The sequence below is a fragment of the Ambystoma mexicanum genome, chromosome 2q (assembly GCF_040938575.1).
Source record: "Ambystoma mexicanum isolate Mex_15411 chromosome 2q, UKY_AmexF1_1, whole genome shotgun sequence".
In the NCBI taxonomy this organism is placed as follows: Eukaryota; Metazoa; Chordata; class Amphibia; order Caudata; family Ambystomatidae; genus Ambystoma; species Ambystoma mexicanum.
In genome coordinates this window covers 295,222,353-295,247,088 of record NC_090924.1, presented here as the reverse complement: position 1 = coordinate 295,247,088, position 24,736 = coordinate 295,222,353, and positions in this window count along the sequence as shown.

Genomic DNA, 24,736 nt, shown 5'->3' with positions numbered 1-24,736 from the left:
GAGAACCTGCACCTCCTGAACTACATCTCACATAACACAAGGAGCAACAGGGCCCTCAAGCCACATCTTTGTGGGCAATGTAGCTGGCATGTTTTCCCTCATCAGACAGATGACGCAAGTGTGGACAAGTATGCACGTCTCAAGTACACAGTCAGGCCAATGTCCATGCGAGTGTACAGCACAATGATGCGAGGGACAAGACATGTGTCTGTCATGTATCAACTGATGGACAAATACAGGCCTTTCAGGTCAGATAGGTTCTTCTGATTTCAAGTGGATCAACATGTTTGAACTACTACCATGTACATACATGCAATAAAATGCAGACAGGCACACTCATTGGCATGAACCATCACCATTACTGTTCACATGGGCTGCTATGACCATATGATTTTCAGACTGCATGAATATCAACCTCTGGATGATGACCCACCATGAGCTATTGCTCACCATGTAGAGTATAGTCTAACCCCTTATACCATACAAGTGTAATTGCATCAACATCATGCCTGCTACTCGGGGCATTGGTCTGTGGGCACTGCTGCACTGTCAATCTGGTCACACCACAGGGTGCCGTGACAGACAACGCTCAAATGCATCATGACAAGCCATCTCATGGGAAAGCTAACAATTTGCGCAAAACACAACTGGTTTTTACCAATCGGTAATCCTATCATGCACTCCTCAGAGGACCTATGGTCCCAAGTATTCTTAAGGTCTAGGACGATGAATACCCATACCGGGTTTCTCCTGGTAGACCAGTTCTATAAGTAATTCAACAAATTATTTTTGAAAGCAATTGTAAGATAAGAAACCATTTATCCAGATAAAGATCACTGATAACATTCAAACCAGAGAGAGACCCATATATTAGTACCAACAGTCTTCATTAAATGTAAGCATTTGTAATCAAAGTAGAGCAATAGTAATACATCTCAAAACGTATGTAAGTGTGTGTTCGACGTGCACAGCACTAATCAGTTCAAATCAAGACACATCAAATACATTTATCGGGTAAGATTTGTGTTACATCAATCACACAAATTAGTATTGCGGCATATAGCCTTTAGCTCATAATGTCCAATAGGCCCCTCGTAAATACACGATTGCCAACAGATTTCGGATAATGAACAATCCATCCTCAGGGTTTAGGAGCTCATAGTTCCAAAGTAATCCATAGTGTAGCTTTTCTATTCTTGTGATTACCTAAGGGACAACAAGTAGACCTACTTAGTCCAATCACTGCTATATAGTAGAACGTAAATGTATATATAATAAATAACTAGAGGTGCTAACCTTCCAACCCTATCGATTGAGGGTAAAGGATGAGGTAGAGTCCAGCCTGTTTAAAAAGATATATGATTCACTGTGTATATCTTGCAAAGCTTTATATAGAGATAATGGGTAAATTGCCATTAATGGACAAATTACTCACCTAGATGTGGTGGAATCAACCGTAGCCGGGGAATGTATACGGTCCGGTCTCTGAAAAGCTGTGTTCTCTGGAGAAAATAGAAGAAAAATGCGTATGTAAAGATGGTATCTAGGGTGATAACTTTGGATCAGTGCGTGGGGATTAGAGCTTAATGCATGGAGCAACCCGGTTCTGTCACTAAAGGGCTTCATCTATTCAATTTATTAATCTGACTTGGAGCGGGTAAGGCAGATGCAGCGTGGTGATTCCACGTGGGAGCGGTATTGTGTACGCGCTATATTTGGACACTCAGGTGCAGCGTAACTTGTATAAGTCTACACGCTCAAATGTGTGAGTGCGAAATTCTGTATTTTTCAAATAACTGTAGATATGATGCATTGCAGTGAGCGAACTGCGTGCTTCAGTGTGTTAGATTCGCCCCTGCGGTATGTACAATGGTACACCAGGGACTAGAAACAAAAACAAGACAGATGCCGAAATGATTGCACAATTCCCTAAACTTTTCTTCCACTATATCTTTGCTGAGCACTTACCTAAGGTAACACAGTGAGGGATCGGAGCTGACCGTCTGTACGATACGCGGCCCGATCCACCACTGTGACAATTTGAACATGCAACTCAGAATCAAATTATGTGATTCATCAATATCTATCAAATATTCCTCTTGAGCAATGAAAGGTTCCAGGTCAGAAAAATGTAGCATACAACAGTAAATGTAGGTGCATCATCAATTGCCCATGGAACAGAAGAGTACTGTGTGGTAATTTGCACATGTTCTTGACATTGATACCCTGCATTCATTTACTGTCACTGATGTCTAGTACAGCAGACAGTGATGTGCACTGTCACATGAACATGTGGCACACATGTCCACCACACAGGAAATTCCCAGAATGAAGGCCACGTGACATGAGTCCAAACGTCAGCAAACATGCATTCCCCAAGGATGTTATACAAATGCATCCAGATTTACCACCACACATATATAGTTGGTCATACATGATTGGCAAAACATACAAAGCACAAGAAATGCCACTCACCAGATGTGTCCTCATAGTTCCCCAGGCCATCCACACCTTGCACCTGCTCAAAGATGATGAATTGACTCATGGCCTCTTCATGCAGTATCAGCTGCTCCTCCTCTGGTGCCCCCCCCTCCAGTGGCCAGTGCAGAAGCCAGGTTGACACTGAGCTTGTGCTTGGTCCTACCTATGGCGTTGATATGGTCTGTGACCGGCTTCCAATGCACCGTCCGCTGTGCAGCTGTATGGGTGCTCCACAGATTCTGGCACATCTCATGATAGTGATCGGTTAGGTAGTCAATGAGGACCTGGAGCTCCTCATCAGTGAAGCATCTCTTCCACTGCGGACCTGTCTCCTGTGCCATGACGGGTTGAAGCCTCTTGCCGCTGCGCCGGGTGTTTCAACTGTCTGGCTGCAACCATGTTGATGTGCAGGTGCCGGGTCACCTGTGGGCTGTGGCACACCACGTCCTCCATGGGCTGGGGCAGATGGGTCCTCACCTCGTCCCTGAGCCCATCCACTCACTTCCCCTCTTGGTGCTTTTCCACTCATGTTTCTGATGTAAAGGATACATGTAAGGCACACCAAGATAGTGTTCTGGGCAATATGAGGAAGGGAACAGCCTATGTGATGTGCAACGTAGATTTGTTGTCCAGCAAGGCTCCAATGTATCCCAATAGCAAAAAAATACAGTACACGATACGCAGAGGGACCCCTAAACAAAAAATATTGCATATGCAATACCCGGAAAGCTTCCCATCATGGAGCAAGTGCATCGACAGTACAGATGCGGGATGCTATGTCGTGGGCATGTGAGGGACGTGCATGATGGACACCTCCATGTGTGGCAGAGTTGCAAGTGCATCAATGCAGACACATGTGCATGGATGTCTGAGAATGGCAAGTTGTTGCATTGACATATCCCGGACAGGGTTGTGATGTATCATCCCAATGTATTTTGAGCACAGGTGCGCATGTGTAAATGCAATATATGTATGCTGGGCCAAACAACATGGGAAATTGGGTCCCAGATATGTGTGACGGTACATGTTGCTCGCTTGCACATCACGCTGTCACATAACTATGTTGGTGAATGTGATTTTGTTAGCATGTGCCCTGGTGCAATTCCCATGGACTTGGCTGCATGTAATGCTTCTGTTGGTTGTTCATTGGTATGGTGGCGTAGCATGTTTTGTTGATGTGTTTGCGGCCACACAACAATGTGCTGTGTTGACATGTGCATGTGTCATGACTGTGATTCCTCCATCACACTACACACATGTGTCAGTTGGCTTGTATTTTGCATGGGCACCTTCATGTGTTTGTGCAGTGTATTTGTGTTTCAGTTCATGGTTGCAACATGCTGCTTGATTCATGGTGTTAATGTTGTGTATGCCACAGATGCATTGACGATGATGACTGATGGGAATGTTTTTTGTCCCATTTTCCACAGTTGCAGCAGCTCATGAAAAGGGAGGAGGCACCGCTGTGGAGCAGCAGGGCAGCGATCGAGCCAACAGAACAAAGCAAACACCCCGGCCAGCCACTAGTGAGTCCACCTCATCTGAGGGAGTGTTGGCTGGGGGAATGCATGTAACATTGTGCATAGCTGCTAGGGGTATGTCCCAGGCGGTTGTTGTGATGGGGACATTCTCAGTGTCTGTGGGACAGGGTGGAGTAACAGAGTCTGGTGAGGGCATCCAGTAGGGTGTTCAGGCTGCACCCCTGGGCCAGAGACAGGAGGATGTGCAGTGCACCGTGGAGGGAGCTGCCCAACATCCTGTCCCTGGTCCATCTGATGCAGCAAGGACCATGGTCGTGGATGCCTCCACCCAGACCGAGCCCCCCCCTTGGACCCAAGAAGATCATCCTTGAGATATTGCATGCCCTGTTGGCTGGTCTTGCAAGGCAGCCGGCCATGATTCATGATGATGTGAGAGCTACTTGTGCAGGGCTGTCAAAGCATCACAAATCAATGGCCCTCTACCTGGCCCAACTGTCATGATGCCTACCTCTAAGATGCCAGGCCGGGCCCAGCAACCCCAGAGGCAGACATCATTTTCCCCAGGGAAGTCTCAGCGGGCCCAAGTCGGGGCCCTTTGGACTCAGTCCTGGCGCCTCAGGCGCCAGGCTCATAGCGGACCCCAGTCCTGGCGCCTTAGGCGCCAGGCTCATAGAAGAGGATATGTGTTTAAGTGCTTGGGTGCACACTTACCTGATGCAGACCTTGCTGCTTCATCCAGGCCCTCTTGAGGCCTGAATGGGACTACTTAACCTGTAGGACTACTTCACCACCCGGGTGTGGTCGGGGAAGGATACATACCTGATTGGTGGAAGGATACATACCAGGAACTTCTTCCAAGGCTATTTAAACCCCACCCGAACAGCCACACATGCTGCGCGTTGTTCTGCACCTAGCAACTGGACGCTCACCGTGTCAGCTCCTGCATCCTGACTTCAGCCACGCCTGCCAGCACCCTGGAACACCTGCAAGGGGAGAAAGGAAGAGAATAGGAGAAGAAAAGCCCTTACCTGCTAAATCTGCATCCCGGAGTCATTTCTCCAACGGCCCTGAAAAGGAAGACATCATTTTAAAGGCATTTCGTTTCGATCGCTGCAGCGCTGCATTTTACTCACCTTTGCAAGGCGCTTCCATCTTCAGCAGCGATCTTCCGGATTCAGCTACCCCAGGCGCCTAGAGGAAAAAAAAGACAAGAACAAAGGTGAGAGGGAGAAAAGGAATAAGGAAAGCTCAGTTTCCTTTTAAGTCTTACCTGTTGGATTATTCCCACTGCATTTCGGGTCCTGCCGCTTCCTGGCATCTCCGGACCCCGGCCCCTATGGGGAAGAAAGACAAAGACATTGAATGAGCGAATGCAAAGACATTACCTGAGCGCTCATCCAGAACTGTTTCACTTCGGGTCGGCACCATATCTCCGGCACTCCGAACCCCGGCCCCTAAGGGGAAAAAGACATAAGCATTAGCGCTTGCTGCAATTAGACAACGAACATTATTATTAAGCTTGTACTTTTGAACAGAACTTTTACAGCGCCTTACCTGCACAGTCAAGCTTACCTGAACTCCCATCAATCCTCAATCCAGTGAAGTAACTGGGTTTCAACGCGCCCCTGCATCAGAAGCAGGATGGAGAGCTCATCCTTCCAAACCCTAAGGAGGGTATCCAATGAGCCAGGGAAGCCAGAATAGAGGGGCCCTTCCTGTCCATCTTCAGAGTTCTGCGCCGTCGACGCCGCGCCTCCGTGGGAACCAGGTGAGCGTTACATCAGCTGGCACATCCGCTACTCTCGGGTGGTCTCTGTGCTCTGGCACATTCGCCTGCCCCCTCCTCCACTGCCACCTTTATGCCTCAGTCATCCTCCAAGGGGCCTTTCTTGCCAATTCCCATCAAGGCCCCTCTACGCCAATCCCACCCACACTGCCCAGTCTGGTGGTGAGCACGCCCCTGCCTCCGGTGAAAGTCCTATCAATCACAGAAGGAATGGTCACTGTGCCTAACCATTCACCAACATAGGGGCAGGCAGCTGTGGGACAGCTGGCACCTCAGGACAATGCTGGCTCTGTACCGCCACAACGTGTTCCATGCAGACGGCGGGGGTATCTGCAGAGCCTATGCTCAGTCACACAGCAACAGATGAGGAGTGGCCAGAGGCAATCCTCGCAGGGCCAAATTCCATCTAGTAGGCAAGTGAGATGTGACAGTCCAAACACCTGGAAGGAGGAACGGAGGAGACTCTGAAACATGCTGTGCCTCCAAATGGATTTCCAAAGGCAGCTGATAGCAGAGGGACAGCGGGCTAGGGAGGCCAGGATTGCAAGGGCTAGGGCAGAGGTGGTGGGGATACAGAGTGTGAGGTGAGTTGCCATCCTGGAGGAGGCTTGCAGGGATGCTGAGGAAGAGGGGAGGAAGTTGGGGGGCCTGCAACCCATCCAGGATAAAACGGTGACCCGCCTCAATGAGGAGGACAGGGAATGTGACTCAGATGTCAATGAATACATCGAAAACGAAATGTCAGAGGGAGAATAAAACAAAGTAATTTAAGTGAGAATGACTTTCGGTTTTCTCTCCCACAGACATTTGCGACAACCGGCACACCCTTACCGCCCCCTTATTTACCTTTTGGTGGCACACATTGAAGTGTGCCGCCGCCTCCGCCATCCCTCTGCGACGCCGGTTCCCTTCAGTGATGTTAACGGGAGCCAGCGCTGCAGGGTCCTTTTCCTTTTAAAAAAAAGAAATTCATTGTACTGCGTGTGGGGGAGACCCCCGCATCCCCGCCCCCCTTGTTTGCTATAATTGCACAGAATGGTATTCTTGCTCGAAATTATCTGCTTTTCGACATTTTCAAAAGGCCGAAATTCCAAAAGAAATACCATCAGTTTTTCATTTTGAATTATTTTTTCAGATACCAAGCGACTCTTCTCTGGAGGACGTGATGAATGACATTTGAGCCCGCTGCCAATGCATATAAATCTTTGTGTGGAATTTCTTTTTTTACTTTTGTTCTATTTTTTAACCTTGGACCTTTCCCCTTCCACACAGTTATTTTTTGTAGTACAAATATTTATAATACAAATGTGAGTATCTTGATCACACAGTTGCTGTTGTCTCTGCTCATGTGCAGAATTTGGTTTACTATGGTTTTGGATTTCATTTGTTCTGTGACTGTCACGTGGTTTGGGGGCCTCACTGTGGATGTGTGGGATACACTCATCACTTGGGCAGTCGTTATTAGGTAGGTGTGTCCCTCCCAACGCATAGCCACCCACCTGCACACATCAGCTATCAGCCAGTAGATGCTCTCATGTAATGCTGCACATCTGACACTCAAATGGTACATCTTCACATGTGAGTTTCTTGAGTCTGGCTGTACATATTATCCTTCTCCTTAGCTCCCACACTCTCAGACATACTCCACATCAACCAAACACTTGACTGTTCAACTTGTTTCTCATTGCAGGGGCTTTGACTGCTATCCCTTCCTACCTGACTCCCTTCATTCATTGATGTTTACATGTTACTATACACACACACACATTGCATTTGACTCTGTCCGATCACTGATTTCTTGGACTTGTGTCCTCCTAGGTCATTCACCTACAGCGCTTTGAGGGCATTGCAATGGCACATGTGGAAAATGATATGTAACATTGAGTGACATTGCTTACTATGTCACATGTACATCGTGCATTCACGGAGTAGCTGGTGCCATATTCTACTGTCCCCTGTTGCTGTGCAACTGAGTCTGATGTACCAAGGTGTCCAGTGATGAGCTACAGACATGGATTCTGCAGCAGTGCCCCCAGTTGTTCAGGCTAAGAGGGAATATATGGATGGTGTGCCTCATGTTGGAGGTAGGCCTGTGGAGTTCAGGTAAGTTGGCCGACATTGGACTTGTAGGGCTGTAATGTGGCATGGCCAGGCTGGGGTAGTGTTGGAGGTGAGAGGGGCTGGTGGGTGGTGTTAGGACCCGAGGTCTGCCTGGGAGTAGTGTTGGAGCTGAGAGGGTCTGGTGGGGGGTGCCAAGATGTTAGGGGCTGCCTGGGGGTAGTGTCCTAGGTGAGGGTAGCTGGTGGGTGGTGTGTGGACTGCCTGGGGGTAGTGTCGGAGGTGAGGGGGGCTGGTGGGTGGTGTCAGGACCTGAGGGGCTGCCTGGGGGTAGTTAGTGTCGGAGGTGAGGGGTGCTAGTGGGTGGTATGTGGACCCCCTGGGGATAGTGTCAGAGGAGAGGGGACTAGTGGGTGATGTCAGGACCCAAGCGGCTGCCTGCGGGTAGTATCGGAGGTGAGGGGGCTAGTGGGTGGTGTGCGGACTGCCTGGAGGTAGTGTTGGAGGTGATAGTGGCTGGTGGGTGGTGTCAGGACCTGAGAGGCTGCCTGGGGGTCGTTTTGGGGGTGAGGGGGGCTGGTGGGTGGTGTAGGGACCTGAGGGGCTGCCTGGGGTAGTGTCAGAGGTGAGCAGGGCTGGTGAGTTGTGTCAGGACCTGAGGGGCTACCTGGGGTAGTGCCAGAGGTGAAGGGGCTGGTGGGTGGTGTCATGACCTGAGGGGCTGCCTGGGAGTAGTGTTGGAGGTGAGGGGGGCTGGTAGGTGGTGTGGGGACCTGAGGGGTTGCCTGGTGGTAGTGTTGGAGGTGAGGGGAGCTGGTGGGTGGTGTCTGGGGTTGAGGGGGGCTGCTCTGCAGTCAGGGTATGTGCCAGCTGTTTGGGTACATTGGGAGTAGGGGGGACGGTTAGCAGGTTCACAGGGGTTCAGCCTTCACGTTGCTTACATGGGACCTCACACAAAATAGCTGGGGTGCAGCCTTTACTTATGTGGGACCTTGCGCAATTTCGCTGGGGTGCAGCCTTTACTTACGTGGGACTTCGTACAGAGTAGCTGGGGTGCAGCCTTTACTTATGTGGGACCTCGCACAGAGTAGCTGGGGTGCAGCCTTTACTTACGTGGGGCCTTGCGCAGTTTAACTGGGGTGCAGCCTTTAGTTACGTGGGACCTCATACAGAGTAGCTGGGGTGCAGCCTTTACTTATGTGGGACCTCGTAAGAGTAGCTGGGATGCAGCCTTTAATTACGTGGGATGTTGTGCAGAGTGGCTGCGGTGCTGGATGTTGAGTCAGAGGTGGACGCAGAGGTTTGTGGAAAGGTTGAGCGATGGTTATGTTTTTGGTTTGTGTGGGGTCGTGGTGTGGGCATTCCTCACGCAGCTCGCTTCTCTTTGCGGGTCGGGTTGAAATGCACATTTGAATCCATGAATACACGGAGCACGCATAGGAAACGTTTCGCATAGGGCCATGCAGAGTCGTTCTCAGCATGCAGACTTTGCGGGATCATTGCAGACTTTTCCATGAAACAGGCCCTATATATTAAAAATATATATGCTGTTCACAGATACATGCATTGTGCACCGACCTGTACATGCTGTATATTGAGATATGTGCGTTATATATTGAAATATATACACTCTGCACACTGAAATACATGCATTTTACACCAAGTTGTATATACAATATTTCTAGATGATACATTATATAGTGGATTAGGTATGCACTTAGAGGGGTGCATTCTATTCCAAGGTGCATATACTGCATATTGAGATGCATACATTATATAAAATGAGGTGCATAGAGTGAAGGTTGAAGTGCTTACATTGTTTACCAAGATAGAGTTATATTGTGAGATGCACATGGTATATTCTGATTTATTATATGCACAGCATTCTGAAATGCCTAAACGATATAATGTGAGATGTCTTATGAAATGTATTGACACACCAACATGGTATAATAAAATGCATCTATTCTACAAAAAAGAGGCTTAGTGTAAATGGGCATTCCTTATATATTCTTTTCTAAAACACAGGTATTGAATTTTAAAATGTGTATTTTATGTCTGTACTACATGTTGAAGTAGGTACATGATAGCATGTTGGCACTGCCAATACACGAACATTGAATCTTATATGCGAGCACACACACATAGACACACACTGAAAATGTCACGTGACTTGCAGTCCTGAGCAGGTATGCTATTCTCCAGCCAGTTTAATTTTGCAGAGCTCTTTCGGGAAAGCAGATTTGGAGCCCTTAGGTAGAGGCAACTCTTTGAAAGATATTCCTTGCCTGCCACTTTCTTGAAGGGTTGACATTTGGCTGTAGTCAGAACCTCCATATCGTTACTGTGACTTTTCGGGTAGATGATGACTGTAACTCTTGGGAGTAGGTCACATGAGGGTTTGAGGACCATTTCCCCCGGATGAGAAGAGGCGGTTTTAAGTCATTATCACTGTTGAATTGCAGCATGCAATGGTGATTACGGTGCAGTTAATGACTAATAAGCCATTTTTGACCCCGGTCAAAATATTTGCCAGTCGGTTTAGAAGTGGATCTAGGCCTGCTCTTGAAGCAGTTTTTATACATAATGTCGGATAGCTTTGTTGTACGTCTCGACAGTGACCATAATTAATTGTTTTAAACCACTTTTGTATTTATTTAATTTGGCTCTGACAGAGCTCACTCTTTGGCCAATGACTGTGTTTTATCCATCTTTACAAAAACACCAGCCCAACCCTGAAAGTGGTTGGGAAGCCTCAGAGGGTGCGTGAAGATGCCTCTACTTGAAAAACGGAAATGGATGTCTACATTTCCAAAAGCTTTGCATTCTCTCTTGGCATTGCTGAGCTTATTTTAGTCAACAGTTAGGGCCTCATCACGTGTTGGGCGCTATCCCGGCTGTAATACTGCCCAACTGTAATAGCCTTAGCACCCACCGGTCCGTCAGTATTACGGCCGGATCACAGGTTGGGCTTTAACGGTTAATCCTCATTCCCGATGAGGCATATTCGGCGTTAATACTGCAGGCTAATACAGCCTGCGGTAATACTGCCGAAAACAGGGTGCTAAATGGGATTTTCACCTCCAGAAAAAAGCTGGAGGTAAAACAGCCCATTTAGCGTCCAACTCGTTATAGGGCCAACCCTTAAATGTAGTGGTAATACTGTTACCGCCTCATTTAAGGGCTACAGCGCAACTCATTAGGGCCCCACCACGAGTTGGGCGCGGTATCCCTGGCAGTATTACGGTTTGGTGGAACGGTATGTCCCCATTCCCCATTGGGCCCATTCGGGAATTCCCCATCCCTCATTGGGCCCAATGGGGAATTTCAGGTGCTACGCGCTGTAATAGCACCGAAAATTGGCAACATCACTGCGGATTTGCCCCCAGCTCCGGGCTGGGGGTAAATCCTGCCAAACCCATGATTTGGCGGACCCTTAAATGTGGCGGTAATAGCGTTACCGCCGCATTTAAAGGTTACCACCAAACTCGTGATGAGGCAGTTAGTCTTTGCAGAAAATCAACATAGGTCGTAGCACCAAACTATGCAGAGCTTCACTATTTCTGGTTTCTAATGGAGTCACTAAAAGTATACACAAAGCAGCATCCTTAAGGCTGGCGTGATGAAAGGGAGGTCTAGTCACTTTTAGAGCAACAAAGTGCTGTTCATCATGTAAGTGTCAATTCCCAGACAACCCGGATGCCCATGCAAGCCACCACAACACGTTGCTCAACAAGTGTGGGCAATGCCAATAACTAACGATCACATGCTCTTGGCATGCGTACCGCTACACTAAGTGATACTTGGAAATGTGTAATATCCCAGATAGGTGGACTTTTTCTGGAGTCTCTTTTTCAATTTAGACTGTCCCGGGAATTGTAGCAGTAACAACCTCAATGAATTCCTTCTTTGAGCCAAAGATGGTTCTAGACTTGATTACTGACCTGCAACCCATCCTCCATTTTTTCAGTTTTTTGTTTGTGATCTAAAGTAGAAAGACTCAAACATGCCTAGAAAGGTATCTCTGTTGTCTACATCCTAGCAACTAGATGGCCACCTGTAAGGAGGCTAGTTCCCAGGTTATGCCCGGACCTGCGACCTGGGGTCAGCTGGCACTTTGAATCCTGGCACTTGCAGACTTGCCACTCCAGACATTTTAGGTTGCGAGATTGAGTAATGACAGCATCTGTGGTTACAGCACTTTGAAGATGAAGGAATCTGTCTTGGAGCGCTATATGAAAATATGTTATTTTTATTTAAAAGAATCCCAAAAGAGAATTCACCCATCTCATAGGGAACGCGACAGTCCATATACTCCGTGGTAGCTGCACCAATGCAAATGGACATTTCTTGAACAAGTCTGCTCAAGAACAGGCAACATCATTATTGCATCAACTAATATGTGTTGCCTCTGATGACCCTTTGGTGTAGATCATCATCAACCTACGTGTGGCAAAGACCCGCGAATCCAAAGTAGTGGCAGAGGTCTCCCTCAGCGTAGAGTGGCCATACTACCTCTTTAAAAGCAAACCGCTACCAACGAGCATCTGTTCCCCACACACTTCTGTACCATAATCAGTGGAAATGCCTGCCCCTGTTTCAGCCACCAGCACACAACACACAACGGTTCCACTGCTATTGTTTGTAGAGAATGGACCATTGCAACATTGTTCAATGTTTTTTATACCCTGTGACTGGCCCTCATATATGTGGACAAGAGAGGTGGTCAATGTGCCAGACCAGGTCCATTGACTGTTTGCATCTCGACTCCCCATGTGAGCCAAGCCCTGCCTGCTCGCACAGAAGAAAAACATGAAATCTTGCGTGGCCCAGGCGGACGATGCCTGTCTGACTTCTGGCTCCATTGGCAGCACACACCCTCACTCCTGGTTGCCTCTGGTCTTCACTTGCTGCCCCTGCGGGCATCATGATGGCAAAGACCCACAGAGCCAGTGGCGGGCAGTTAATGTATTCATTGGAAGGGTGTGGCTATTTCCCACAAATGTGTGCAAGCGAGTGAACACGAACCACCCAGGGGGCATCAAAGAGTTCTCCCTACTCCCCCAGAACTGCTTTCAAATATTGAGTTAAAATTGGGCATTGTATAGCACACTGAAGAATTGGGTACAAAGCCATACAATTTACAATCGTTTTTCAATAGTAGCATATAACAAAATCCATTCGCTGCAAGGCCACCAGCAAAGCACTGGAGCGTTTCCTCAAAGCATTCTATGACGCTTATGCTACGAAATATGTGAATATTCGGCCAAAGTTAAAAGAAATGTACATGCTGGCTATATGGCATAATGCCAATTAATGCCATTGTAACACAACATGTCAATGCTGGCTATACCAATATATGCCTGACTGTTTCCCCATGTAACAGCACACTTGTGTTCATTTTGCCCATAATATGTACCTATATCACCACATAAGAAACCCCTCTTGTATGCTTTGCTCATAAAGCCATTGCAAGAAAATATGCCCATGCTGGCTGCACTAGTAAGTGCCCCTATCCCCGCATAATTACAAACTCCTGTTTGCTTTTTTCCATATAAAGAGTAATGCCCTTATAATAAAACATATCCATGCGGATTGCATCAATATATGCCAACATGCCCACGTACCATCCCCCTCATATTTGCTTTGGCAATGTAGCCAGTAATGCCATCACAAGGAAACACGCCCTTGCAGACTTCATCAATATGTGCCAGATTCCCTGCATAACAATACCCTGATGTTTGCTTTGCCCTTACAGCCATTGTCAAAAACGTGTTCATATGGGCTGTGTCAGAAAGTGGCAGCAGCCCTACATAATTGTTTACTTTGCCATAAAGCCTGTAATGCCATTAATAGAATACATGTCCAAGATGGCTACCACCAGTGTCAGAGGCGGATTTAACAGGTCACCAGGCAGACAAATGGCAACCAGGCCCCTGTGCTAGGCCCCGCCCCTTCCACATGGGACAGGGCCCTTTCTGCTGTGACGGGCCTGCTTTGCGTGGCGAGTTCTCTGCTCGCTTTCCCTGTGGCTGCTGCCAGGGAGTGCACGTGCCATCATCTTGTGGCTCAGTGTGGATCTTAACACTGTTTGTCAACTCTCGGCCCTGAGGGAAAATGGCAGGCGTTTATGTGACAGCTTTCACAGTATAAACAAAGCCAAACAAGGTTGGTGCTCAATGAAGAGGGATTTGGTCACTGATGAAAAAAAATACACAGTTCTTGTGGCGTGTTTCACATGTTAGTAGTCACAGCGTTAGGGTTTTGTTATATAGAAATGTATCTCCTTCAAAATACATGCTGCAATGCGAAGGTTTTTAAATATTACTACAATTCACATAAGCGCAGTGTCCTTTGTTGTTTTTTTTTAACTTTTCCTTTATTTAGGAAGTTTACGGAGCACAGCTCTATCCTAGAAGCCGCTGTTGAGTGCGCGCTGCTGCGATCTGAGCGTGATCTGCAGGTCGCAGGTTTGAATCCTGGCAAGGCCAACTCAGCCTTTCATCCTCCCGAGGTCCATAAATGAGTACCAATTTCGGTAGGTTGATATTGTATGTAAATATGTGCTCTGTAAAGCGCTTTGGATTAAGGCGCTATATAAATAACACATCATTGTCATTTACAAAAGCACCTTTCAATGGAAAAATCCCATTGGAAACGTTTTGTCAATCAGGCAGATAGGGGTGTGGTATGGTTGGGGAGTGTCACGGCATTCATCGTTCGAAAAAAAAAAAGCAAATTAATAAATAGATACCGCATCTGGTCATGCAGCAATCACAAGAAGCTTATCACACTGTTGTCACAAACATCAATTATCTTCTTGTTTGTGTTTTAACACCGTCCACATTGATCTGTTTTGCATTTAAAGTAAACGCAGATACACAATATTGTAAAGGGCTCTGTAATTCCATACTAGTACACCCTTATACAGATCCGAGGTTATCACTCTCCAACCAGTGCAGCAAAAGCTTAACACTACGCAATTCTGCCGTTTTGCAATGCATGGCTGCAGCAACGCCTGAACAAACCGAATGACATCACTTTTCTGCTGCAAGGACGCGTATGTTCCCTAGGTTTACAATATTTAGCATTAATAGCAAAGCCTGCTGAGGAGGCCTAGCTGTTTCCAGTTAGTCAGACCCCTAGGTAACTGTAATAAAGACAACTTAATAAAAAATAGCTTTTGGCCCTAAAGTTTGCCATTGTGCACTTGTGACCACAATTAGCTCTGCCCACCCAGAGCTCCGCCTCCATGACCCGCCCACCTACGGTCCTGTGTCAGGTGCTGCCCACGGGGACCTTTGCCTTAAATCTGCCACTGACCAGTATATGCTGGTATCTTCACAAAACAACACCCTCATATTTGCTTCACCAATATGTAATGCCATTGTAAGATAATATGTCCAAGCTTCACTCCCCATTGCCCCGGCCCTGCTGCATTCAGCTGAAATAATTCACGCTCACTAGACACTTGCATTATAATGGCCACGCTCAGAGGCGTTGCTGGGGGGCTGAGGGGGCTATAGCTCCGGGTCTTTTGGCTGTAGCCCTGGATAGAAGCTCAGGGGGGTACAATCAAAAGGCTACCTAGCCCGAGTCCCAACAGTCCCGACAATAGCGTAGCCCCAGATCTTTTCCAGACTTAGCCACACCCTCCCATCACTCAACACTTACATTGGGCATGTGCAGCTGGGGTACTCCACGTGATAGGAAACCTTGTTTCCCCAACGTCACAGGCGGCCCGAGAGCACGTCCACAATTGCTGCGCAGCAGCTGAGGGAGCCCTTAGGTTTCCTCTGGACTGGCTTTTGCTCATCACTATTGAAGTGTGTGCCACATGATTGAACTTGAACTGTAGATTGGGTACATTTAATCATTTAATAATCACAATATGTGGTTGTATCCAAAAAGACCCCGTTTGCACCAGGGGTTGTCAACTAATTATTTATTTATTTATTGACTTTAGTTTTGTAAAAGAAAACAAACTTTTTGTCAAACTTTTTGTCTTTCTCATTCACTCACTTTCACATTTCGAAGTCAGTTTAGTCAGAAGACGAAAACAGCAATCCAAGAAAACATAAAAAGCATCTCAAAAACAAGTAAGAAAAGAAAAGAAGTCATATTGATCTAGCACTCATGATAGTAATAATGCATAGTGATCGTTTTGAGTTCGATCAACGATCAAGGAGATCAACTTAAAGATTTAAAGATTCAGCCAAACATTCAACGAGAATATGTGGCTTCTTTATAATTTGACAGACTGCTCTGAAGGGCATGGAAGGATCATGTCGATGAGATTGATGAGGTCACAAGTTAGGTGGACATTTGACCCTGTTATGGCATAGTTCCACCATTCCAGCATATTACCATTGGAGCGCTAAGCGGCAATAGAGGGACACTCTATTGACAGATGTTTAATTGATTCAACTTCATACTGGCAGAATCGACAGGCCTCACTCTTGGTCGTGGAATCTTTTAGTTTCATCAACCGCTCATTTTTATGATATAGATTAGGGCGTAGTCTTAGGAACTGAATTGTCAACTAATACATGGAAAAACCTAACACACCGTGCTAAGAATTGGATGGACCGCTACGGAAACTAGTCGAATAAGATAATATGCGAATAAATCACCATTACAATATTTTTAGTCGTTACGATTTTTCACTTTAAGAAAAACGATTGAATCTTGTTATTTAACAGACAGATGCAAATGAGAGTCCTATACTTTTCGGATTATTGTCCATCATCAGAGAAATCTCTGCCTGGTTTTAAACTGGGTAAATTAAAATTGCAAACATTTCCTTTCTTCCAAGACAATGAAAGTGAAATACATAATAAACCATTTTAAAACATCTATTGGTTTTCAACGATGTTTGCTGATTCGATACAAACAAATAAGATTACTTTTAGTGTAGTCTCCCATTTTAATTACATTATACACAATGACGAGAGGCATAAAGTTGCCAAATAATGACCACAAGCAGGTCTCCTTGTTATACAGTTTGGAAATCTCGAGTTGCTTTTGACATTACTTTGTATTCTGGTACTTTGTGCATTTCATTCAGGATTAGGAAAATAATATTATATCATAAGAATGTATATATTTGTCAGGTTGATTTATAATGTAAATTGTGTACCTTTGTATACTTTTCAAGTAATCTCTTTCTAAAAAAAGAGTCCTGTTTTAGCCCTTTAACCATATAATTCATGAGCGGGGCCTACATAGAAAACCTTCAAAGGGACATGCTAAAAACACATTTTATTCTGATTATATATTATTCCTATAAAATACTATTACATCTGTTTCATACCTGCATCATTGACGTGAAGCCAAAATATTGAATACCATGCATAATTGACAATGGGACACAACAAAAAGTAAACCTAATACATCAAAGTGCTGCACCTAAATCACATCAGACAATACTCAATATGACACAAATCTGTAATAACTACAATACCCACAATATTTTCTACGAATGTAATTGTCATCAGTAATTTGTAGTATGACCCCTAGTTTTTTTCTTTTTTTAAAAAACGTTATTTTATTAAAGGTTTCCAGTGTTGTTAGATACAATGTTAGTCCACAACGTGAAGGGCCCCTTTAATACGTGTTTATCAATGTTTCCACAACAAAAAAACATTGGTATAACATTTAAAGTCCTTCTGAATGTCAACTCCACAAACGAGGGGGGACACCTCATTTTTCGCATTGTAGATAGAAAACACAGCCCAAATGTTCACCACCAGCCTATGTCTGAGAGATTCAGCAGGGCAAGAGAAGACGCAAAGCCCCTCCTTTGCCTGCTCCGCCCCCAGATGGAGTTTCCCCCTCCAGGACCTGCTCCCCCACAGACAAGTGTCCACCACCCAAATGGATCGGTGAAAAATGTGATCAAAGTCACAGTCATAATAGGGGTTCCGCTATTGAAAACCAGAAGACATTCAAGATAGACCCCCCCTTAGAGCTCAACCATCCTCTGCCTTTGGTACTGGTTTTGTTTTAAACAGCTCTTCTGCTTTCCTGGCATCCCAAAATATATATTCCTGGTCAAACCACGTCACCCTGAGTTTGACCGGGCTCAAAATACCTGCTTTGACCCCTCTGGTTATAAAAGTCTTCTTCACGTCTTTCAGAGCTTTCCTTCTCTTTTCCGACTCCAGGGCAAGGTCTGGGAAGATCAGAATCTGTTTTTGCGGGTATTCGAGTTTCTCTTTCTCTGTGGCTGCTGTCAGGTTCCGCTGCCTTTCCCTTGTGCCAGAAGGTTCCACAACAAGCGTTGCACCAATTTCGGAGCCCCTCGATTTGTTATGCTTGTGTCGTTTCATTCTGTAGCACTTCTCAATGTATATGGGGTCCTTCTCTATGTCTAGGCCCAGCGCATCCAGGTGCCAGGTGGACACAAACGTAATCAGGCCTTTGCCCTCAGCGCTAACCCGGGAGGCCCAGTAGCCTAAGTTGCTTTGCCCCTGAATGTGTTCTCCAGGTATTCCACTCTCTGGTCCAGCGCTAGGGTTCAGTGTTGTAACAACCTCAGTTCGTCGCCATGTTGCTTCACTGCTGGGATCAACTGAGTGCACCAATTGTCCATTTCAGAGGTCTTCTGTTCCAGGGTTGACATTCGGGGTTCCATCTGCGTCACCTTCTCATTCAGGCGACCAAATTTGCCCTCGATTCTTGAGCCAGTTTTATCAATGCGTCCCAGCACTGACTTGAGGGATTCCTGGGATGACGAGGAGGCCCTGAAGGAGTGCACTAAGGTAGTTTGCTTACTTGTTGCAACCTGTGCCAAAATAATCCCCATCCGGTTGTTGTCATTTTCTTTTTCCTTTTCCCGATGCCACCGGAGAAGCTTATCGTTCCCAAATCTCCATTTGGAACCAGTACTGAGCGCCTTTCCAAAATGCTGCTCTCATCCGATCAACTCCAGCTAGCACGCTCTTTGTCCCTTCAACCCCCACCAGGCACGGACCACTCTCTGCCGTCAACCTCACCTCTTGGTGTAAACACAGATTGCAGTAACTAGTACTGTCGCATGCATTTTGTAGACCAGAGTTAAGCTTACTCTGTGGTTCTACTTGCGATCCCCAAGCTCTGCGCTCCTCAGTCACAATAAGTGTATCCTCCTTGCTTGGGGCGTGGCTAACCGCCATGTGAGCAGGATGCACTCCAGACAGCTCTGCTCGATGTGCCATTGATTTGCTGTGTAATTGCAGATATACTTATTTAAAACTCCTAAAAATCGCCACAACTGCGGGCGAATACCCAGAGCACCCGCACCCGAAATCTGGGGCAGCTGAGACCCTCCTGCGCCGAGTTACACCGGGATCAAGGACAGACGCCTGACCCCGAAAATGGCGCCTGCCTGGTGAAGAGCACAACGCGAGGGATCCTGCCCTCTCGGCCTGGGACTGGGTGGCCTCGAGAGATCGGCGAGTGAAAGTGGGACCCCGCGAGTGATCAGAGCGCACTGCGTGAGGCCCCAACGGCACGCTTGGCAGCAGGAATCAAAGCAGTACTGGAACGAAGGGACCCATGGCCGGGCACCGTCCAGGCCCCGTGGAGGAGGATCGGCCCCGTGCGGCCACGAGCACTCCCCCGGGACCTTGCGGCGACCAGATAAAGCAAGCGGCCCCCTGAGACCGCCCACAGCCGTGGACACAGGGCACCCAGACTGCGAGGAGAGAAGCCCGAGCACAGCATATGGGAGGAGAGGCTTGTCACAGCTGAGGCTGTGAACTGGAGCGCGGAGAGACCCAGCCGTGCAACCCAAGGCGCAGGGTAAGGAGCCGGTGGAAGGGGGGGCCCAGCCACACCAGCAGAGGCCCATACTAGACAAGAGGGCTGCCCCTCCCCCCCACCTCTTCGCTGTGATGCCGCGCGCACAGTAGCAACACAGCACTAAGGCTAAGAGCATGCCCTAGCCCTAAGCGGCACGAAACCTAGGCACGCAGCACGTTCTGCCTGGGGCCACGCGGCAGGCACCCGTGTGAACCCAACAAGTGAACACCATAAGAGGCGCACTCACAGCAACGTGCCCTTCCCTGCGCCAGCAGCAGCGGCCTGACCACGGGCCAGCGTGGGAGCGAGGCCAGGAGGAGGCCACCCCAGCCTGCCGGGCTAGAGCGCACTAGCCCAACGCAAGCCCAGCAACAGCCAAGCGAACCTAGATACCCACCCCCTTCACGCCTCTGAGAACGAGCGCAGCGCACACAGCCCTGGGGAGCCACAAAGAACGCGAAACTACTGCACCACCCCCAAACACAGCACCACAGCCCACAATGATGCTGCCAACCTTGGGAACCAGCAGGCTCGCCTACCCACAGAGGCATGACCACCAAAGGCACCAGGGGTAAACAGAGGCAGACCACGATGGAAACCTACACAGCTGGGGGCTCAGCCAGGCCAAGCACCAATGCCACCAGCACTGAAACACCGCTGGCAGAGCCGCAAGAGCCAGCAAACTCACAGCTTATGGAAGCCATCAAAACACTCCAGAGGACAATGGAGAGTAAAATTGATGCCGTGGCAATCGACCTAAACTTGCTGCGACAGGACGTTCTTGCCATAGCAAGCAGAACAGAAGTGCTGGAAACCCAGGTTCGAGAGAACATGGAGGCCAAAACCCAGATCCTAAAGGATGTAGACGTACGGGCACTAAAGGTTAAAAACCTGGAAGATAGAGCTGACGAAGCAGAAGGGCGGGCACGGCGGAATAACATTAGACTCCTAGGACTGCCGGAGCGTATCGAAGGCAGCGACCCCACAAACTATATTGAAAACCTCCTATTGCAAGAAATAGGGGCTGGAAAGTTGTCCCAAGGCTTCAACATCGAGAGGGCCCATTGCTCCCCTGCCAAACGGCCACCCCCGGGGACCCCGCCCAGGCCAATAATAGCAAAAGTGCTCAACTACAGAGACAGAGATGCGATTCTGGCCTTCTCGAGATCAGGGGGCTGCATACAAAGAGACTCTGCTAAGGTAGCCATATACCCGGATTACACATTCCAGGTCCAGCTGATGAGAGCCCAATTCATTTCCACCAAGGCAAGACTGAAAAATGCAGGCTTACGCTACATGCTTTCCTACCCAGCTAAACTAAAGGTGCTCCACAACAACAAAGCACTCCTGTTCGACACGCCAGCGGAAGTCAGCGAGTGGATAGACAGGGAACAGCTCCCTGACCTTGAAATGAGCGAGAGCAAACCACAGAAACGACGTTCTAAGTAACACTTGCCGCCCAACACCGGGGCTGGGCAAGCACGGTAATTGGAATACATTCAAACACAGCAACACTGATCCTCATAGGAGACCTACTGTAGTCGGATTTCTCCTCAAGTGACAGCAACCGAAGCGGACCTGCTTCCACCTTCTGCCCCCAGGAGGAATTAGGGTATATTCAAACCCACCCGTAGGGCACCAAGAGACCAGCAAGAGGTCTAATGGAGCAGAAACGGGGCAGTCAGAACGGGGAAACCCCGCTGGACTTGTTATGTTACAGGGAAGTTTAAAGTTTGAGAGGGGAGGGAATCAGGGAGTTGGTATTCAAAGTTGGGGACCTTATTTAACTAAACCAACACCACCCAGAGCACCAGAAGCTGCTGGAATCAAGCAGGGAAACACCATGAGCGCCACCCACATACGAACGACCACACAAAACCCATGGCGGACAAAATCAGGATCTTGACATGGAACGTCATGGGAATGAATAGCTATGTGAAGCAGCGCCGAATCCACGCACACATAAAGCGCAGCAAGATCGGAATCGCCCTCCTGCAGGAAACGCACCTGAACACACAAAAGCTAGCTGCACTTGCCAAAATTTAGAGGGGGACACTGATAGGACCCACATATTCCACTTACGCAAGAGGAGTCCTGATCTGGATAGCCCCGTCCATCCCCATAAAAGTGCTGCACTCAAAAACAGATGACGAAGGCGGAATGGCCCTAGTGTATGGCAACATTGAGGGAAAAGAACTCTGCTTGGTTAGCACCTATGCACCCAACCACGACGCCACAGTCTTCTTCCGCTCCCTATAGAAACGACTGAGCCCATTCAGGGACTGCACCTTGATATGGGGGGAGACCACAACTGCACCCTGAATCCCCTCGTAGATAGATCAGATGACAAGCACGCCCGCCCAGCCCCACCCGACAAAATACTAAGCACCCTAACACAACAATATGCGCTTAGAGACCTGTGGAGAGAACACCACGCAGAGAAACGAGAGTATTCCTACTACTCATCCCCACATGCTGTTCACACTAGAATAGATTACATCCACGTTAGTGAGGAACAACTGGCCATGTTTGGCGATGCACAATACCTTGTCAGAGTGTTGTCACACCACTCCCCACTGGTGACCACCTGGACAGTGTTCGCACCCAGACCCCCAGCGCCCACCAGGAGGCTCAGATCTGAGGCCCTGCTGGACGAGGCCTTCTCTGAACAGATTAAAAAGAGCACACTAGACTATTGGCAACTAAATATGAATAGTGTGCAACACACTAGTACGGCATGGGAGGCGTACAAAGTGGTCATGAGGGGGGAAGTGATCGCAGCTACTGGAAGAGCCCAGAGATCCATTCTCACCTCGCTGGCACGCGACAAGGAAGAGCTAAAAACACTAGAAGCTGAGCTCCCTGCAGACCCCACCCACCTCCAAAGAATAATAGAGCTTAAACAAACCTGTCTGGGACATTGGGAAAAACTAGAGAAACTCAGCTACGCAAAGCACATTGAACGCAGTCATGCCCTTGGGGACAAGCCAGGGAAGCTCCTGGCTTGGCTCTACAAGAGGGAAGCCCTTAGGACGCCCATTTGGCAAGTCCGCAACCCGGACGGCACATTGGCACATACGGAAGCCAGAATTAACCTAGCGTTTACCAAGTTTTACCAAGCCCTGTACACTGAACCCCCCCTTGCCCACAGACACTGAAATAGAGGATGTCTTAGACATTATCAAGTTACCCAAACTAGATACGCAATTAGCTGAGGCCTTAGATGAGCCCATTACCCCTGAGGAAGTCATGGCCACCATGAGAACCCTGCCATCCGGCAAGGCCCCAGGAACAGACCTGCTCCCAGGGGAGTTCTACAAAACATTTGAAGGAACGCTGGCCCCACTCCCGGCCCAAGTGTTCAATGAAGCCTATGAAAGGGGCCCCCTCCCTGACACCATGAGGGAAGCCGTAATTATCCCTATACTGAAACCAGGCAAGGACAGTGGAGAATGCAGCTCGTACAGACCCCTGTCTATGCTCAATGCTGATAACAAGATCCTGACAGTGCTACTAGTGAGACGGCTGCGTAAAGCGGTCCCACAGCTAATTTCCAAGCTCAAACTGGGTACGTACCTGGGCGAACCATCACAGAAAACCTACACAAACTGCACCATGTCATATATAGCACTAATGGCAGGCCCGGAAAATGCGCAGTGGCATCCCTAGACGTCATCAAGGCATGCGATTCAGTCCAATGGAAGTGGCTACATGCCACCATGGCCAAGATGGGAAATGGACCGGTTTTCCTAAAGTGGACCAAACTCATATACACCGACCCCATGGCCAGGGTACGCACAACCAACACATACTCTGAGAAATGGCACCTCCACAGGGGCACGCGACAGGGGTGCCCACTCTCTCCCATGCTATATATTATTGCAATTGAACCTGTCGCCTCATACGTAAGGCAGGAATATGGGGATGGGGGCATCGTGATAGGTGGAGTGACCCACTTGGTCTCCATGTATCCAGATGACACGCTCCTCTACTTGGACAACCCTGAGCATATATTGCCATACATATTAGAGACGTTAGATGGGTTCAGCAGATACACAGGGATACAAATTAATCACGACAAGTCTTGCCTCTTCCCCCTCGCGTCACTAAGCAAAGCCAGTGTAGAAAGGCTCCCAGTCATGGCCTTCAGATGGGAGACCACTTCCTTCAAATACCTAGGGATAACCATTCACCGAGACCCTAAGACAGAGCACTCCCTCAACACAGAGAGAGCTAAAGACAACCTAAAAAAGTCAATGGATTTCTGGGGCAGACTCCCACTCCCGGTCTCAGGAAGAGCGGGGCTCCTTAATATGGTGGCACTACCCCGCCTCCTACACTTCTTTACCAACATCCCATATAACATCCCCCAGCAGTTCTTCAAAGACCTAAACAAACTGTGCAGAGGATTCCTGTGGCAAGGAGGGAGGCATAGGGTGGCACTAGAGGTACTGCAGAGACCGTATGACAGAGGTGGCCTGAAAATCCCCAACTTTGAATTATACTACCTAGCAGGCCAACTGAAACACATAATTCAATGGATGGCGGACGAAACCACATCCGACACCCGGGTCCTACAACCAGCCATCCCCCACATGCTACTCAGAGACTTATTCTGGACCCCAGAAGGCGCGAACCAACACAAACCATACCTAATGAAACTAGGCATCCAGATCTGGAAACGAGCCTGTAAAGTCACGAAGACACGCAACCCATACCCACCTCAGATACCGATCGCTGCAATCATGACAAACAGACTAGGGGGCCCAAAGAAATTAAGTACACGTGGGAACCATACGGGGTTGCCACCCTAGGTGACCTGGTAAGCGAACAGGACATCCTAACGTTTACAGAACTGCATGAGACCTCAGGACTACCAGTGGGGCAGTTCCTACTCCATGGAACGGTGACAAAAACACTCGCAAGCAGATGGCCCGAGGTAGAGAACCTCGAAACCGGACTGGATGGCATTGAAAACATGCTAAACGCTGCCGAAGGCGGACACAAAACCTTGAGACTCTACGAATCACTGATAGATAGCGCAACCAAGCAAGATCTCAAGTGCAAAGTGAAATGGGAACAGGAGTTGAACCTGCAATTTGAGGAAAAGGAATGGGAATCAATAACTCACTATCATAAAAAAGTG